This window comes from Rutidosis leptorrhynchoides, chromosome 1 (genome assembly GCF_046630445.1).
Source record: "Rutidosis leptorrhynchoides isolate AG116_Rl617_1_P2 chromosome 1, CSIRO_AGI_Rlap_v1, whole genome shotgun sequence".
NCBI classification, from domain to species: Eukaryota; Viridiplantae; Streptophyta; class Magnoliopsida; order Asterales; family Asteraceae; genus Rutidosis; species Rutidosis leptorrhynchoides.
In genome coordinates this window covers 496,578,387-496,596,699 of record NC_092333.1, presented here as the reverse complement: position 1 = coordinate 496,596,699, position 18,313 = coordinate 496,578,387, and the positions used below count along the sequence as shown (strand labels likewise).

Here is an 18,313-nt window from a genome sequence, read left to right as displayed (position 1 = left end):
TGTTGGTTGAATGATGAATAAGAATACAATAGCTCTTTATTTTTTTATTTTTTTTGGAAAAATAACAAAAACTTATATAAATAACGAAAAATGTTTTCGAATAGAAAACGTCTTTCAACAAAGGATACAACGAGAGAAAACTGCGATGAATGCTCGTACCTAAACACTACCTGAACTATCTATATCTAGCCTCTTGACCATTCCTAACCAAAATCTGAAACAAATTGGGATAACTATAAAACAGAAATAAACCAACGCTAAAAACCAACTAACAAACTAAAAAGGACATCGAACTTAACTACAACAAAGACACAAAGAGACACGAAGCTGAGAACAACAAGGTCAAATATCTTTGATAAACACACCGAATTCTTCCATCTCGACACCTTGAACCTACTTGTTCTTCCTCTTTTGTTGATATTTGTTTTTGAGAGGCGTACTAGTGATCTCGCGAGAATTAATACGAGAAACATTAATCGGTTCGCTCTCCTCGGCCATGCCGTCATCATTCGGTCAAAATCCTTGAAAGCCTCCTTGGACATTCTACCATTCCCATTTGCTGAAGAGCCTCCTTTTTTAACCGCATTCGTTGAAACACCCCTCTTGACATCTAGACCTCCTAAAAATAAATTTTGAATAGCTTCTCCGTAATCCAAATCTTCAATGTGATCTTTGAGCTTATAAGAACCCGAGGTGGACGCTTTGCTTGCCTTCTTTCTTGATGTCAAAACAACTTCACTAATTAGACTTCTTGAAACATTTATATTCAAGACATACCACGATTTACAAAAACCTTCGCAAGAGGGAACTTCGCAATCACAATAATTTCTACCACTAAGAGCAACCAACACCGGTAATGATCTATATTCGTCCGACTCCTTTCGTGAAGCCAACAATTCTTCTTTCTTTCTATTCTTCTCCTTCTTCAGTCACACCAATCTTTTCGCGGATGTTAAATTATCTTCGTTTGGTTCTGAATCTGGAAAAGGAACAGCTACATCAGAAGGGCTTTGGTCATGTTCAGGCCCAATAAACGGCCCAACATAACCTGGTTCTTGGTCAGGAGACTTAGCAGAAGCAATCACCCCAACACTAACAATTACCAGATCAGGATTAATAGTAGTAGATAACTCCTTGTTTGACATCAACTTCTTCACCTCCTTAAACCTCCCATCATCATCACCCATATAATCTCGGTCACTCAACTCGTCAACCATAACAATCGGGACTTCAGTGCCTAGTGTTTGAGAAGGAAAAACATGATCAGTGGTCACCCTATTACATTCATCCATCACCAAAGACCCGAATTTATACCCGAATAAGAACCCGCTATATTCGTCTTATGTTTATCTGAATTACAAACAACCTGTTGAACACAAAAACCATCTCTCTTCATACCAGTAGACACCACGAAACGGTTTGTTGATTCCATCAAAGTTTGATCAAAACCATCAAATAAAATCCGATGTAAATCATTCACATCTTAAATTTCCGACACCCAAACGTTAATTCTTGCAAACATTGAACCCTTCAAATAAACCTCAACCGTATCATGTATATACCTTGCATTCGAAGATTTAACTAAAGCTAATAAAGAACCTAGTGTACCCAATGACGATGAGGACATGGACACGACAATGACCTCACCAAACAAAACACCTATTCTCATAGCATTCTCTTTTGAAATACACTTAACCGAAACTCCTAAAATTTCTAACCAAGCATAACGGTGATACGAGGCGGCCAACTCCTTAAACGAGGAAATCCTAACAAACTCTATCGAACTAGAATTAATGATATTCTTAAAGCTATCACCATCAACACAAATACAAATACAACCGAATGGACCTAGCTTACAAATATGAGAAACGTGTGCGTTGCACGAAATCAAGAAACTAGAAACTTTAGTATCTACCAAAGGAACAATGTCAAGTAAGAGTACTGCCCTTTGAAGTTGTTGAACGATCGCGTGATTAGGCTCAATCGTACACCGAAGTTTCTTGCTCAACAACGACCCCGAACGATCAGTCTTACTGAAACGATCAGTCGGCTTACCATGAACTCCAATTTTTGGCCAACCCACAAAAATTGGTTGCCCAAAAATCCTGGAACCATTCAGCTCCTGTAAAGATCTTTTTGTGTCATTCAGATCGACAAAGGAGACGAAAGAATAACGTCTGGATTGCCAAAATTTAATCTCTTTAATCATGCCAACTTTACCGAAGGTGGATTCCACCATACGACGAGTAACAGAGCTACTAATCCTGCCAATGAAAACCATGTCATTAGACGAGGAAGAAGGAATTTCGTTTGATCGAAAAACAACTCCGGCATTAGGATTGCCGGAAAGCTTGTCATCCGCTTGAACCTTGCCGGATCTAGAAAACCAGGAATAGATGAGGCATCAGAGAGGGTGGGGAACAACGTTGGGTTAAGAAAGTCCCCGAAACAAACAGGAGCAGGAATTGTATTTTGTGCCGGAATAGGAGTAACCAGAGAAGAGTTAATTGGGGTTGACTTTTGGTTAGCGATTGAAGGGGAAATAGGGTTATAAAGTTTATGGAGTGAGTAATCGGAAGAAACCCCATGAGTAGGTTTAGTTCCGTCAGATTTAGGAATGTTTCCGATCAAAAAACGACCGTTAGGGTTCCTGGGGATGGTAATTGGGGGACATTCGAGGATTTTTGGGTCTGAAATTAGTAAAGGGGATGGCATGGTACGGAGAGAAAAAGGGGACATTCTTTATTTATGCAGGTAAAATCTAACAAGCGCTACGCGGGGTCTTCAAAATGGACCATAAAGGTATCAATTTTAATATACAGTAGCTATGATCTTCAAACCTTCATGTTGCCAAATTTCATAGGGTTATTACAAGTTTAGAGAGAATGGTTAAGTGTGTAAAGGTGTTGGTGTAAAAGTGTGGGAAGTCTTTTTATTTTTTATTTTTTTTTTTTAACTAAGTGAGGAGATGGTATTTATATAATCTTACCATCTCCCTTGCATCACAACATGCACTAAATTTGAGTCCCAACACTATTAATTGATAGTGAGATCAGGTATTTATATGTGAGCTTGTATGCCTTCTAACCTCTTCAACTATAAGATGTTGGACATGACCTTGTATGCTTTTATTTGTTTAGTCTTCTGTGTGTAGACTATGTCGTGCACGAATTGCACGTGCATGTTCAATTGGTTATGTTGATTGCGGAATCTCAAGATTCACAAACGTCCATCTTTGATGGGCATGTACATATCTGCACCTTTGTGATGCCATTTGGATAAGGATCAATGATCTCATGTGTCAGTGAATCATTCTCTAAGCTGGTTTAACGTAGAATGGTATGCTTCTACTTTACACTTTATTCACCATCTTCAACTTAGTTGAATGTACCTTCAAGTAGTTATTCTTTGAAACAACTTTCAACGTGATAGACTTAAAACTTATCCAAATTCATTCCGCCTGTGTGTGTTGACTGGTCTTCTAACCCATTTGACAGAAATCGTTACCTAGCTCACCGAATAACCATGTGAAGTGTCTACATTATGAACAGTAATCTTAAAGTTGACCGGGTATACAAATCACTTAGGATGATGCCTCTTTTTATGATGTGTCATATGACGTGACAACTTATATGGTTGTCATGTCATGAAATAAATACACACGGTTGATGAAAATGAAGTTGGATACTCGTAATATGTTGAAAAATTACGGTCTCACTAATTCCCACCACCTAGCCCAACAATAATAGTAAAGAAATAAAAAACAATACACAACACAAGATTTAACGTGAAAACTCCAAAACAGGAGAAAAACCACCGGCCCCCAAAGAGAGAAATACACTATATCACAAATTGTTACAATGATATAGACGACTCTCTTAAGCCAACTACACTCTCCAAAATATTTAACTAATACAACTCTCAAACAAGGGTAAGAAAGAAAGAAATAATCAAATACTTAAAGTGTATTGATTGGTGCAATTTGGAATGAAGACTTAGCCCCTCTTATATAACCAAGTCACTCACCCCTCACATCTTCCTCCCACCTATGTGGGATACACATATCTTCTACTAGCCAAAATAAACCAACAAATCTCCACCTTTTGGATAGAAGAAGATAACCATGCTTCCCATATTGCAAGGATAACCGACGTAGATGCTTCCTTGACGACAACTTCAAGATCCTCATCTTCATGCCGCTGACATTATCTCTAAGCCAAGAAATAAAATTTGCATCTTCATCGAATATTGTCAAGACCCGACAATCATTGTCATAACAGACAATCATAACTCTTAACAGAATTATCATACTCCACCATAAAGAGTATAGCACTTAGAATATCGCATTCCAAGCATTTCACCTCGGCACATGTTGTTGAACAACCAGCTGAAACTTTATGGTGCAACTTCCCTGTTTGGCTTTCCCGAAAATCCCATCAGCTACAACATCAGTTTCCACCACACAACCTGCATCAACGCCAAACCAATGCCCATGTGTAATTGTGGAACCGCTAACGAACATCCCTTTCCACGGTGGCGCGGACACACCATGAGGATGACGTGACTTCAGAGGAATTCGTCACTCTCCGTTACAACGGAGACAATGTTAGCGTCTTTGGAGCCATTTACCGGATTAGCTCCACCTGGACAATTAACCCTTACATGCCCAGTCTTCCCGCACTTCCAGCATGTCAGATTTTTTCTAGAGTTTCTATTCTGCCTATCCGAACACAACAGTACCGTAGCTTCTGATGAGGAGACTCCGTTACCTTCCAATCTTTTCTCCTCGGATAGGAGCTTGCTAGTAACATCTTCAAACTTCAACGTTTCTTTCCCTTACATTAGAATAGGTTTCATGTGCTCATAGGACGATGATAAAGATAATATCAACCTCAAAGCTTTATCTTCATCATCCGTTTTAACTCCAATAGCCTCCAGTTCCGAAACAATACCGTTAAGAATACTTAGATGATCTGAAATCTTTGAACCCCCATCCATACGCAGAGTATGAAATTGTTCTTTAAGACACAACCGATTTGAGATGCCCTTGCCCTGGTACAACTGCTCTAGTTTAACCCAAAGCTCCTTTGCCGTTGATAACCCGTGCACATTTGCAAGCACGTTCTTTGCAAGACACAAATGAATCACACTTGCCGCCCTCAAATCCATATCATCCCATTCTTCTTCATCGAACTTACTGCTAGAATCACTGCCGGAAACAAAGGTGGGTTTACCTTTCAATGCCTTGTGTAACCCGGACTGAATCAACACATCCTTGACTTGAACCTGCCATAAGCCAAAATTGATCCTCCCATCAAATTTCTCTACATCAAACCTCATTGGACTGAACTTCGACATCGTATACGTATCCTATAAACAACACTTTCTCTGATTTTGCTCACGTTTCGAATAGCCAAAAGATATAGCAGGTAGCCAGGACCCTTTAAATTGGAAATCCACAACTCGCCACTAACAAATCCAACTATTACTACGAATCAGAAAAAATATTGTCTAACCAGATACCCTATACGATCAATAGAACTCGTTTCTGATGTGGACGATCCACTCCCGTGGCAACCACAGAGCATACTCCGACTCCTATAACCGAGAACCCCGTCAAACCTGACGCTCTGATACCAGTTGTTGGAAAATTACGGTCTCACTAATTCTCACCACCTAGCTCAACAATAATAGTAAAGAAATAAAAAACAATACACAACACAAGATTTAACGTGGAAACTCCAAAACAGGAGAAAAACCACCGGCCCCCAAAGAGAGAAATACACTATATCACAAATTGTTACAATGATATAGACGACTCTCTTAAGCCAACTACACTCTCCAAAATATTTAACTAATACAACTCTCAAACAAGGGTAAGAAAGAAAGAAATAATCAAATACTTAAAGTGTATTGATTGGTGCAATTTGGAATGAAGACTTAGCCCCTCTTATATAACCAAGTCACGCACCCCTCACATCTTCCTCCCACCTATGTGGGATACACATATCTTCTACTAGCCAAAATAAACCAACATAATAGACTGTGTGTCAAAATTAATTATAGCTCAACACACCCAAGTATGTATTTTAAATTCCACTTCAGAAATATTTATGTTCGATCACATCCTTGCAGCAAATTAAATGATCATATCTTGGAAATGTAACACATTCATTAACTAGAGGTGTACATCCATTCAGTATTAATAATATTATTGAAGATACAACTTGGTTCTTCAAAGTGGAGTATAAGGAGTGGCAATTAGATAGAGATTATTTTTTCTTCTACAAGCAGCTCCAAAAGTCTCACTCATGTCCAAGTCTTCAGGCTCCATTCCTCTTGGGATTTTCAGTCGAAATGGTAGAGTAAGTTAGATAGAATAATCTCAAGGTTAGCTACACCATACAAAATGCCTGGACACATCCTCCTTCCTGCCCCAAATGGAAGATACTCCAAACTATTCCCTGAGAAATCAATTGAACTGTTCTCAAACCTCTCAGGTAGAAAACGATCTGCATCTTGCCAGTATTCACTATCCCTTCCAAGAGCCCACGCATTAACAATAACTTTTGTTTTTGCGGGTATCGCATATCCGTTGATCTCACAACTTTCACTTCATTCTCTAGGAACCAATAAGGGTGCAGGGGGATGCAATCTCAAAGTTTCCTTAATTACCATCTTTAGATACTTCAGTCTTTGAAGTTCAGTTTCTTGTACCGATGCCTTTCCCTTAAAAACTTCTCGCACTTCCGCTTGTACTTTTACTAACACTTTCGGGCTCCTTAGAATTTTAGACATGGCCCATTCCACTGTTGTTGAACAGGTATCAGTTCCACCTGAAAAAATATCCTGCACATGCAAGACAAAATCTATGGTAAGGTGTTACTTTTGAACTATGCATTCTAAATCACTCACAGATTATGTTAATTGCAACTTTGCAAGCAATTTATTGCCTTCAAAAAAAACATTGCTAAGCTATTAAGCATAGAGATGGGTAAAAAAACCGGATCCAATCCGATCCGGTGGATCCGATCCGGAAGGGGATCAAACCAGATCTAAAAAAACGGTTCCGGATTCGCGATCCGATCCGGATCTTACCGGACACAAATTTCATTTAAAACCGGATAAAAACCGGATTAGATCGGATCCGGTTTTGGATCCGATCCAGATCCGGTTTTGATCCAAAAAATAGCCATTTTTTGTGTGTATGATTTTGGACCATTTTAGCCCCACAATGTGTATTGTAAATAGATGGTAGTGTGTTGGTTCAAAAAACATTCTCATATTTCTTTCTAAATCACTATATACTCTCTAATTACACTATAATTACTCTTTAATCTCTACTTATCTTATGATGAATAATTCACAAGCTTCCGCTTCCGGTTCCGCTTCGGTAGCAACATCTTCACGAGAATACACCACGTCCGATATTAATTACAAAAAAGAAATCAAGTGCAAAGGTGACGTTTGGTCTAAATTCGAATTCTGTGTAACGAATGATGGTGTAGAAAAAGCTCGTTGTATACAATGTTCGAAGTTCATGGGTATTTCGGGTAATACTATGTTAAGAAAACATTTTAAAAAAAGTTGTAGCGCAAAGAAAGGCCCGAGACAACAAACACTTCGGGCTGATGGTTCGGCTCTTGATTACGATGCCAAAGCTCTTCGCCAAGGTTTGTCATTCAACAAGCGATTCCTTTCAACCACTTAGACAATCCAAAGTTTACAGAGCTAATACGGAATCGACTACAACCGCGATATAACAATGTAAGTTGTTCTACCTTAAGACGTAACGCATTTAAATTATGGAAAAAAGCTAAAATTGATATAATTGAAAGGTATTCGAGCATATAAATATAGTGTTTTTATAACTTGTGATGTTTGGAACGCACCACATGGAACGACAAATTCTTATTTAGCCGTTACCCCTCATTGGTTTCATTCCGATTCGTGGCTTTTAATGAAACAGGTTATCGATTTTAAAATATTTGTTTATCCGCATAACGGTACTAATATAATAAAAGCCATGCAAGACACTTTAGAAGAATATAATTTAATGGATAAAGTTTTTACAATTTCGCTAGATACGTTAGTCAGTTTTACTACTTAGAAATGGATTTTCGGAACCAATTTCACCCAAAGAATGGGATGACTTGAATCATTAACAAGTTTTTAAAGACGCAATGACAAAATTATCAGGTGTTTATTAACCAACTAGCGTACTAGTTTTACAACAATTTTATATAATGACGGAAAAAATATGTGAATTTGCAAACTCAAATAATATTATTATTAGACAAGCCATTTTTCATATAAAAAAAACTAAATGAAATATTTTGGAGTGATACTTAAGGAATTTTTATGTGCGGTCGCACTTGACCCACGGTTAAATTTTAATGGGGTCGAACGATTGATGACAACAATATATAGCAACATTGATTGTACGTATGGTCCCGAAGAAAACCAACCCAACTGTCTAAATAACCAAGTACACGAACTTATGACGTTTTTGAGAGAATGTTTGGTATTTATGCAACAAAATATGGTCGACAAGCAAAGTCAATTGTTGACCAAAGGGCAACCTCATCATCTTCTCGAAGGGCCCGAAACCTCAATATAAGTCTTTTTAAACTTAGTACGTGAAGACACTACCAAGCGTGCACGAACATTGACACCCACAAGCGAATTGGGAAATTATAAGATGGCAAACTTTGCACTACTCTTTCGTGATGAACATGAGTTTCAGAACCTTGTTAATTTGAAATGGTGGCAATCAAAAGAAGACATATATCCAATATTATCCATTATGGCTCGTGACTTATTTGCCGTTCAAGCTTCAATCGTAGCTTCCGAATCGGCCTTTTCTTTAAGTGGTCGAACTATATCGGATAGAAGGTCAAGACTTACCCCCAAAGCCGTGAAAGTATGTGTATGTTTGAAGGATTATTTGGACGGGGTAGATAGGATACAAGATCAAACGTCATTAGAAGGTCCATTAGATAATGACGTTGAAAAAGTTATAGAGATGGAAGAAAATTAAGAGGGATTATCACCTACATCAACTGAAGAGAATACCGACAACGAATTGGATGAAGGAGAGTATGAAACAATTGTGTTGGAGGAAGATCCTGAAACAAATAACCAACGAGTTTTAATGGCTCTAATTGATGACCCCGAATTTCAAGAATACGAACGAAGGAACGCTCGTCGACAACAACAAAACTTATTTGACTCATTTGACGACTAAAGTATAACGGGTGATGGCAATGCCGAAGCTTGGTATACTTTAGTCTTAATACATTATCGGGTGATGGTCATGCCGAAGCTCGAAATGTATAAACTTTTGTATATATTATAATTTTATCGTTCGAATAAAACTGTTGTTATTTATATTATTTATAGTGTTTATCGTTATAAATAAAAATGTTGTTATTTATATTATTTATTGTGTTAAGCGTTATAACTTTTGTTTATATTTATTATATAATTGTTGTTCAATTTTCAAATGTTGAAAAAACTCGAATAATTGAAACTTGAAAATATAACCGGCAAAATCGAATCCGAGTCCGAAAATAATTCGAAAAAATCCGGTCGAGAACCGAAAAAAATCCGATTCCAGAAAAACATCCGACGCCGAGAACCGGAACCGGATCTTGAAAATCCGGACAAAAAAATCCGTTTTTTTTCCTTCCGAATCCGGTTTGTGCCCCTCTAATTAAGCATAACAAAGTAAAACGGATATATGGATAAGATTTCCCTTTGCTATCCGGGAAGCAGATTATTGTTGCTTAGATGTAGAACATAACTTTATTTTATTACTAGAGAAGTCTTAGATATATACTGTACTTACCATTGTCACCGCTTTTATGTTGTCCATTGAGATAGGAAACTCTAGATCGCCGCTATCTTTAAGTCTAAAAAGAATATCAAGCAAATCTTCCTTATCCGTGTCATCCTTTACCCTTTTTGTATTTTCTTTCTCTTTTTCATGTTCTTCAATGACGTTATTAAGGATTTTGTCAAGATTTTGGTGAATTGTTGACATCTTGGAGCTCATCCTTGTAACAAGATGAAGAAACTTATAAGAAGGAAACAAATCAGCTACATCAAATCCACTAGCTACATTAGCAAAACCCTGCAGCATCTCAACAAGTAAATCTTGATCTTTGGGTATCTTTCCAAAAGCAGCTCTAGAAGTTATTGTATTCATCAACGTAAAAATCTTGTCTGTATGATTAACAGGTGAGCCTGAGGACGACACAATTGATTCTATCATAAACTTGACTTCTTCTTCTCGAATATAAGAAAATGACTGAACTTTCTTGACACTAAGAAGTTCTAAGTTGCAGATTTTTCGGAGCTGTCTCCAGTAATTACCATATGGAGAAAATCCAATGTCACTGTTGTTATACATAATGATCTTACCAGCTTGAATTTCAGGCCTGTTTGCAAATGCAAGATCGTTTTTTATCATGATTTCCTTAGCCACTTGAGGTGATGAAACTATCAATGCCGAAACATCACCAAGTTGAAGATGCATTAACGGACCATGTTTTCGAGCCAAGTTTCTAAGGACGTGATGTGGTGGTTGTCGACTCACCATGGAAAATATGTTTCCAACAAGAGGTATCTTCCATGGACCAGGTGGTGGGAACTTTGGATTTGAATTTGGTTTTTTGATTATATTTAGTAGCTTCACCAGAAAGAATATAGTTACAATAATAATTAGGAGCAAAAACGTGATTTTGAACTCCATTAGAGAAAAACAGAGAGATAGGTGAAGAAGTGGCTATGACCTATAATAGGAGTCTTTTGTTTTGGTCGATGAATTAAAAATAGTGTCTATCACGTAACGTGGTCCCTCTTAGGGTTTTAGAGTCATGTATATATAGACCAACAATTAGAGTTTGAATAGGATTCTATCCCCAGTTAATCGTAAACCTTTCCATAACCAACTTGCGTTAGTTAAGGAAACCGAATAAAAGATTGATCTTATCGTCTTTACTTGGTAACAAGGTAAACCGAAGACCTGGTCAAAAGGACCGCATCCAATGGTGTAGGGGCATAGTATGCGCGGCTATACCCTTGGTTTGGCTCTGGCGCACAGATAATCATGGTTCTAGCACGCAGAGTAGGACTTATATGTGTATGACGCATTATTTAGTCCCACCAGTTCGATGTAATATACGGTGACAACAAGTGTATTGCGTCAGACTATAAAAAAGAAAAAGGAATAAAGTATGGAAAGACCCTATCTCAAAATTCAAAATATCTTTAAATGTTACCATGATCCACTTAATGCGGAGCGTGCGACCAGTCACAAAAACTTCTTTTTAACTCTGACTTCTGCATTAGAGATGACAACTATCATTGTTTCCCCAAAAGGCAATGATTGAAATTATGCAACTGCTTGGGTTTTTTATCGTGCACCAGACATCGAAATCGAGACATCAATCTTTTAGATGGTGACATGTGGACGATTGAGATCACAACTCGGTAAACATCCAACCCATTTATCAGACTATAAATATCGAAAACTTTTCATTCTTCCCTTTTACAGTTCGTATTTTCAAATATTCTCTCCAAAATCCCAACTTTTCGGCGAACTTTCAAACACATTTCCAGAAACACCAATCAAGGTCAGTGTAGGAACTCTTGGGTGTATGAACATGACGATGATGGTGAATAACCACAGAAATCTAGAGAGGGAAAGTCAGTTAGTCAAGATTGATTTTCACGACTCTCTTGAATACAATGAAGTGCTGTGGCTATTACACTAAACTAAGGAGCCATGGGATCCTATATATAGCCCTCATTTATAGGATCCAGTATACAAGGCATGAACGCATAATTAGCTCAGTCTAAGCTTCTAACAATCTCCTCCCATGAGTTAATTATGTGTCGAAAATAGCTTCCTATCCAAAATATACAAAATTACATGAAAATGAACTTAAATATTGCTAACTAACTCACTCCACGAATCTTGTATGACCGTTGATGTAGATCTCAAATCTTGATAATCTCATGTCTTCAACGATCTTTGAGTATTCACATCGGAAGGCATACAGTAGAATTTGCTTGACTTGAGTTGAAGTATCGAATCCTCAAAATGTGAAAACTTCTTCGACTCTCTAGCTCTCCCCATAAGATGTGAAAACTTCTTCGACTCTCTAGCTCTCCCCAAATTAACAATTCTTTCTTGATGTTCGAGTCCTCAAAATGGTCCCCAAAATTTATAGAGTACCCATGACACTAGTTTTAATTTAATTAAAGACTTTAAAATCTAATAATGTTGACACTGGAACTTTTTAAGGAAAAGCAATTTTAATGCAAGTAATATAAAAACTAGTGAGTGGATTTTTTATTGTGATTCAACTGATACAAAGACTTTTGAAAAATCTGATATTTGTTTCGAATCAAAACTTTGGATAAATAAAATACAATTTTCCAATGGAGGGATTGTTGATGTAAAAGGAGGATGGACGATTGAAATTACTCCAACCGTGAAATTGTTCTATTTTATTGCACCCCACTTTCCGTATTTTACAAGATATCAGGACATGGGTAACATGGGTGATTAGTGGGCGTGACACTGAACGCATGAAGGTTATATTATGTGGACGAAGTAATCCAAAAGGGTACCATGATTCTTGCACATGGAACACCTGAAAGGGAAGCTTGGTTACGGCACCCATCTGCAAGTTATTTAAATATTTAATTTCCAAAATATTTCCACCAAATTCCGTATTGCTTGCGAAACATGTATTTTGGCTGAAAGCCATAATAGCACATTTAAACCAAGTAATACCAAAAAAGATACTCCTTTTTTATTAATTTATTTAGGCGTATGGGACCAGAAAAAGTTAACGGGGGGGTAAAACTTTCAATATTTTGTACTATTTATTGATGATTATACACGCATGACTTTTATGTATTTTCTAACAGACAAATAAGAAGTTTCTGAAAAGTTTTCTATATTTTATAATGATTCAGACCCAATTTAAAAGTAACATACAATTGTAAAGATCGAATAACGGAGGAGAATTTGTAGACACCATTATGAAACAGTTTTATCAAGAAAAGGGTATAATTCACCGGACATCGTGTGCTCATACCCCACAACAAAATGGCTAGCTGAACAGAAATACCGTATATTAGTAGAAATAAATCGGTCTTTGTTGATTGAATCTAATGTTCCAAGATCTTTTTGGCCTGAAGCCCTAGCCACATCAACTTATCTTATAAATAGGCTTCCGACCAGATCTTCGAAATCCTCTACAGGCATTATCCAAATTTCATGAACTCCCTTCTAATCTTACACTCAAACCGCGGGTATTCAGATGTTTTGTATTTTTGCATATACCAAAAATTAAACAGACCAAAACTGGACCCTTGTGCCGAAATATGTGTATTCGTTAGTTATGTGGTCAATCAAGAAGGGTACATGTGTTATAATCCCAAAAGAAAGCACATGTTCACTACCATGGACTGTGACTTCCTTGAAACTGAGAACACCCAACAACTAAGTTAGGTGGAGGGAGAATATGATGACACCGTGAGTTGGCTGGAAAGAATTCCTTCATCCGAAGAAGTCAATCATAGTACCAAGTCACCAACAGTAACAGGGCAAAAAAATCCATTACGAGATGAACCAAAAAGATCAAGTCAAGCCGGATCCACCCAGCAAGATATTACAAACGAACCACAAAAATCAAGTCATAAATCAACTCAACAAGACATCCCAGACGAACCACAAAGTTCAAGCCACAAATACACTCAACAAGATATCCCAGACGAACCACGAGGTTAAAGTGACGAATCATCCTAACAAGATATTCAATACGCATCACCAGAAGATCAAGTAAAACAATATGTTCTGCAACCAAGAACGAACAGGGGAATTCCACCAAAACGGTATGATTTTGAGAAAGAAGCTCTAGATCAAGATACCCGATGGTAAATATAGCACAAGGAAGCTCATAAATTTAACTCAACAATATACTCTGAAGAAATACCAACCACTATTGAACATGCCCTTCAATCAAAAAATAGGAAGAAAGCAATGGAAGCTGAAATGGAAGCCTTGATGAAAAAGGATACATGGGATAAATGTGTCATTCCTTATGGAAAGAAACCTGTAGGGCGTCGTTGTGTGTTTACAATAAAACACAAAGCGAATTGCACCATTGAGAGATATAAGGCTCGACGAGTGGCAAAAGGATATACTCAAATGTATGGTGTCGAATACACATAAACCTTCTCACTGGTGGCCAAGATCGACACTATCAGAGTTTTATTTTTAATTGCTGCAAACAAAGATTGGCCATTTCACCAGTTCGGTGTAAATAATGTTTTTTTTACATGGAGAGCTCAATGAAGAGGTCTACATGGATGGACCACCTGGATACACGATAATCTTCAAAAAGGGGGAAGTTTTTCGACATAAAAAAATCATTATATGGGCTGAAATAATCCCCTCGAGTTTGGTTTGGGAGGTTTACTTTACCAATTTAAAATTAAGGTTTCAAACAAAGTAACTCATATCATACTCTATTTCTCAAACAAATAAATAATCTTAAAACGTGCTTAATTATCTATGTTGATGATATGATATTTATAGGAAATGATAAAGAAAGGATTTTAAGGCTAAAGACGGATCTTTTTAAAGAATTTGAAATGAAAGATTTAGGCAGACACAAATACTTCTTGGGGATTGAAGTATTACGATCCGAACAGCGAATCTTACATCTTTGACCTACTTGCTGAAACATGGATGATCAATTGTAAACCTGCTGAAACTCCAATGATTGCAAATCAAAAGTTGTATATAAAAGATGGAGAAAAATTAGCATATAGAGGGCAGTACCATAGGATCGTGAGAAAACTCATTTATCTTGCTTATACCCGTCCGGATATTGCGCATGCAGTGAGAGTTGTATGTCAAATCATGCATCAACCACAAAGTCATCACATGGAAGTCATATAGGGAATAATCAGACATCTTAAATGAACACCTGGACACGGAGTATTATTCAAGAACAACATCATCTGAGAACTCAAATATATACCGATGCAATATGGGCAGGAGAAAAAGGAGACAGAGGATATACATCCAGTTTCTTCACCCTAGTAGGAGGAAACTTGGTTACACGGAGAAGCAGAAAACAGAAAGTGGTTGCCTTATCCAGTGCCGAAGCAGAGTTCGAAGGAATAGCAAAAGGAGTATAGTTGGAGCCTTATGGATTAGGAAACTAGTGACTGATGTGTGCAGCGGTGTATACGAAATACTATTATTGTTTATTACGAAATACGATGAAATTACACAAGTTTTATTTATTTATTTATTTATTAGATATACCTAAACCTTGCTACAACACTGTAGGCAGTGTACCTAATCGTAGAGTAGTGTAGTTTTTAGTAAGTCCGGTTCGTTCCACAGGGAGCTAGTGATAACGTACTATATTTTTAACAACTATATTTATACAAATATATATAATTATATATAGGTAGTAATATTATAAAAGGGGGTTTTACTTTTTAATGACCGGTTTGTCGATTTTATATTTTAAGCGTAAAGATAAATGACAATAATATAAATGACAGAATTTAAATTGCGATAAAGTAAATTGCAGTAATTAAAATGACAGTAAATAAAGGTACGATGAAATATGAAATAAAAGTATTATGCTTATTTAAACTTCCGTAATCATGATGTTCGACGTGTTGATTTTAATTTATTACCCGGGTTAATTGTCCTTTGTCCTGGATTATTTGATACCTATTTGGTTTTTTTCCATAATAGTCCATCGGTCATAATTATAAAATGCTCGTCAAATTAACCTTATTCCTGAAGTCAAATATTCTAACTAATTAGGGATTCGAACTGTAACAAGGTTTTAATACTTTGTTAATAATTACACCAGGTTATCGACTGCGCGTAATCCAAGGTTTTAATACTTTGTTAACAATTACACCAATTATTCTTGTATGTAATCCACCCCTGTTTTAATGAGATATGAATATGAATATTAATTTACCCACTTGATCAGAATGAATAATCAATTACCCAACCCGAATAATTATTAAATGATCGTAAAAGATGTCGTATAAACGTCACTAAATAGGACATTGTGACGACCCGGAAATTTCCGACCAAATTTAAACCTAACCTTTATATGTTTCCGACACGATAAGCAGAATTTGTAATGTTGAATCTCAAAAAGTTTGGAACTACATTCATGTAATCAATTACCCTTTGACCGTGTTCGACGATTCACGAACAATTATGTGTATATAGATACGTATATATAATATATAATATTAACTGAAAACATTAACAAAGTATTAGATATATGATACTTTACATGAACGTATTTGTTTCGATATATTTATCGACAGAATTAAGAGATAATATCAAATGATTGAATTATCAGATACATTATGATATGATTACGGGCCAATGTTATGAGGTCCACTGTGATTTAAGAAATCTATTCTTTTTGACAATATTCGGAAAATGGTAAAGTGATCTATAAGTAAAAATGTGGAGTGTAAATAACTTAGATGTTGGATATCGACAAGTTAAGTAACTCGACATTTTTCATTAAGATGATTTCATACGTTTATTAAACCTTTGGACTTTATCCCATGCTTCACCAACAGACTGTAATTTAAAAAATTGAAACCTATTATGAATATATATAATTCTACTTTTCTAAAATGTTTTATGATATAACGATTTAAATTAATATTAAATATATTTATACGCGTATTATACGTACATAGTTTTATACTTTTACTATACTTTAACTTTACCTTTACTTTACTTTTACTTTACCTTTACTTTACTTTAACTTTAATAATTCACTTTAATAATTCATACTTTAATAATTCACTTTAATAATTCATACTTTAATAATTCACTTTAATAATTCATTTTAATAATTCAAAAATATATTATAAATAGAATTCAATAGGTTTCATTATTTCATAGAAACTTGAAAATATATTTCTCTAAACTCTCTCAATCGAATTACATATATATATTTACTTAGTATTATTTCAAGATATTATTAGTATACATAAAATACTACGACGGAGTTATATTCAGACGATTTCAAAATATGTTTTCAAACGGGATAGATCTAAGGAAATTATGGGTTATAGCTATGGAGGTTATGGGTATTGTTCGAGGGTATTGCTCGTGAGGTCAACCTAACGTTTATCATTTTCATTGCGTCTAAGTACTTTCCTGCAATATTGAATCACAATGTTGATACGTGAGCATTCATATCTTATCTTTTATATATTAATAGTGTATCCCTGACTAATGCTCGAGTATATATGATTATGCATGTTTATATGCTTAGTTTAATCGTTAAATAGTTTATGATAAATCACGAATTTGATACATATGCTACTGAGATAGGTATATGATATGCATGTCGTTGAAAAGCTAAAGAAAAATTAATAACTTTTCATTTAGAAATCGTGTGGGTTCTATGAACGGATTAAAAGATATGGTCAACTGAATTATTATTAATTTTAATATTATTTATTATAATTGTTATCAGTTGATGTTATTACTAAAATTATCTTTATTACTAAAAATTAATATTTTTATTGAAACTATCATTTTATTATTTTTATCATTATTATTATTATCAATATTATTTTATCAAATAAATATGCGTACAAAGATATTTTTACCACACGTAATATAATTACATTAATAATACATACCACTATATTTTTATGATATTAAGTGAATTTTATTAATTTTATTACTTGAGATATATAAAAGTATATTTTTATCATATATGAATTTAAATATAAATTTTTATTTATTAATAAATGACTTGTATTATTTAGTATAATAAGATCTGATAAATATATTTAAATATATAAAACGACTATATATAAGTTATATAATAAACATGTATAGATTTTGGAAGTCATTTTAGGTCAAGTTGACTTTTGTTGACTTTTGCATGTCGGTCTCGAGCATTAGGATTGTGATACACTACGACTTGACCTAAATTGTTAGACAGATATTGACCAACATATAAATATATATACTTAATATAGGTTCATGAATGCGAGATAAACCCTGCACTTGTTCAGTGCCGTCATATACATAATTGCTACGAAATACAGTATTGTGAGTTTCATTACTCCCTTTTTATATATATTTTTGGCTGAGAATACATGCACTGTTTTATAACTGTTTTACGAAATGGACACAAGTACTAAAAATATATTCTACGTTGAGTTGTACCACTTTGCATATTTTTCCCTAATAGCTTGGTAACTA

At 35.5% G+C, this 18,313-nt stretch overlaps 1 pseudogene; it reads right to left on the bottom strand.

Annotated features, from left to right (window-relative positions):
• Nucleotides 1-6,235: 6,235 nt before the first annotated feature.
• Nucleotides 6,236-10,756, bottom strand: LOC139840970 (premnaspirodiene oxygenase-like; annotated as a pseudogene).
• Between the last annotated feature and the right edge of the window lie 7,557 nt (nucleotides 10,757-18,313).